Raw genomic sequence first — 2,719 nt, 5'->3', positions numbered from 1 at the left:
ATGTCTTTACCCAAAATGATGATAGCGATATGGATAATAAAGTCTAGGCTGAGGTGGTCTTGGATGGAAATGAGGAACTTGTCGGGAACTGGAACAAAGGTGACTCTTGTTTTGTTTTAGCAAAAGATTGGTGGCATTTTGCCCCTGCCCTAGAGATTTGTGGAACCTTAAACTTGAGGGAGATTATTTAGGGCAACTAGCAGAAGAAATTTCTAAGCAGCAAAGCATTCAATAAATGACTTGGGTGCTGTTAAAAGCATTCAGTTTTAAAAGGGAACACAAAAGTTTCAAAAACAGAGCATAAATTTTGAAAAATTTACAGCCTGACAATGCGATAGAACAGAAAATCCCATTTTCTGAGGAGAAATTCAAGCCAGCTGCAAAAATCTGCATAAGTAATGAGGACCCAAATGTTAATCCCCAAGACAATGGGGAAAATGTCTCTAGGGCATGTCAAAGGTCTTCATGGCAGCCCCTCCCATCACAGGCCCAGAGACCTAGGAGGAAAAAGTGGTTTGCTGGGCCAGGCCCAGAGTCCCTGAGCTGTTTGTGGCCTAGGGACTTGTTGTCCTGCATCCCAGCTGCTCCAGCCATGGCTGAAAAGGGCCAATGTAGAGCTCAGGCCCTGGCTTCAGATGGTGCAAGCCCGAAGCCTTGACAGCTTCCACATGGTGTTGAGCCTGCTGATTCACAGAAGTCAAGAATTGAGGTTTTGGAACCTCCACCTAGATTTCAGAAGATGTATGGAAGTGCCTGGATGCCCAGGCAGAAGTTTGCTGTAGCGGCAGGTCTCTCATGGGAACCTCTGCTAAGGCAGTGCAGAAGGGATATGTGGGGTCAGAGCCCCCACACAGAGTCCTTCCTGGGGCATCACCTACTGGAGCTCTGAGAACAAGGCCACCATCTTCCAGACCCTAGAATATTAGATCCACTGACAGCTTGCACCATGTTCCTGGAAAAGCTGCAGACACTCAGCGCCAGCCCATGAAAGCAGCCAGGAGGGAGGCTTTACCCTACAAAGCCACAGGGGTGGAGTTACCCAAGACCACAGGAACCCCCTTCTTGCATCAGCGTGACCTGGATGTGAGACATGGAGTCAAAGGAGATCATTTTGGAGTTTTAAGATTTGACTGCCCCAGTGGATTTGGGACTTGCATGGGCACTGTAGCCCACCTTTTTTGGTCAATTTCTCCCATTTGGAACAGTTATATTTACACAATGTCTGTACCCCCATTGTATCTAGGAAATAACTAGCTTGCTTTGGTTTTATGGGTTCATAGGTGGAAGGGACTTGCCTTGTCTCAGATGAGACTTTGGACTATAGATTTTTGAGTTAATGCTGAAATGAGTTGAGACTTTGGGGGACTGTTGGGAAGGCATGATTGGTTTTGGAAGGTGAGGACATGACATTTGGCAGGGGCCAGGGGCAGAATGATATGGTTTGGCTCTGTGTTCCCACCTAAACCTCATCTTCAACTGTACTCCCATAATTCCCACATGCTGTGGGAGGGACCTGGTGGGAGATAATTGAATCATGGGGGCGGTTTCCCCCATACTGTTCTCATGGTAGTGAATAAGTTTCATGAGGTCTGAGGGTTTTATCAGGGGTTTCCACTTTTGTGTCTTCCTCATTCTCTCTTTGCCTGCTGCCACCCATGTATGACGTGACTTGCTCCTCCTTGCCTTCCACCATGATTGTGAGGCCTCCCCAGCTGTGTGGAACTGTAAGTCCAATTAAACCTCTTTCTTTTGTAAATTGCCCAGTCTCAGGTATCTCTTTATCAGCAGCATGAAAACAGACTAATACAAGGTCACAAAACATGAATTATTAAAGGAAAACTATGAAAATTTAAGACAACTGTAAAACCTTTTCAAAAAAATACCATTTAAAAAGGAAAAGACAAGCATCAGACTGGGAGAAAATATTTGCAACACATATCTCACAAAGGGCTTGTATCCAGAATATATAAAATACTCTTACAATGGAATGATAAGAAGATGATTCAATAAAATATAGGCAAAATATTTGAACAAGGAATTTAAAATAAATATACAAATGACCATAAGCACATTAAAAGATGTTGAACATCATCTAATCATCAGGAAAATGCAAATGGAAACCACTACAATATGGTATTTTATATCAACTAGCATGGGTAAAACTATAAACATTGGCCCTACTAAGTGCCATCAAAGATGTAGAGCACCTGGAAGTCTCACACATTTCTCATACAATTCATATATTGGAATACTAAGTGAAACAACCACTTTCAAAAAATTCAGCAGCTTTTATAAGGTTAAACATATATGCAACCCAGAAATTCTAATTCTAGGTATTTACACAAGATAAATAATTTCCACACAGAGATAGCACATGGAGGTATATAGTAGCTTTAGTGAGAATAGCTCCAAACTGGGGAAAAAAAGCCCTGAATGTTCATTAACAGATGAATGGTTAAAACAACTGTGGTATGTCCATACAAGAGAATACTACTCAGCAGGGTAAAGGAATCAACTACTGTTATAAGCAATAGTATGGATGATTCTTAAAATGTTATTCTGATTTTAAAAGCTAACAAAAAAGAGTACATACTGTATGATTTCATTTACAACAAAATTTTACAACATTAATTTAATCTCTAGTAACAGAAAATAAAATATTCATTGTCTGGGGCCAGCATTGGGGAGTACCGAACACAAAGAGGGAGGCACAAGGGAA

Source organism: Rhinopithecus bieti, unplaced genomic scaffold (genome assembly GCF_001698545.2).
Source record: "Rhinopithecus bieti isolate Rb0 unplaced genomic scaffold, ASM169854v2 scaffold_76233, whole genome shotgun sequence".
Taxonomy (NCBI): domain Eukaryota; kingdom Metazoa; phylum Chordata; class Mammalia; order Primates; family Cercopithecidae; genus Rhinopithecus; species Rhinopithecus bieti.
The sequence above is the reverse complement of the archived record's forward strand: the minus strand, read 5'-3'. Positions refer to the sequence as shown.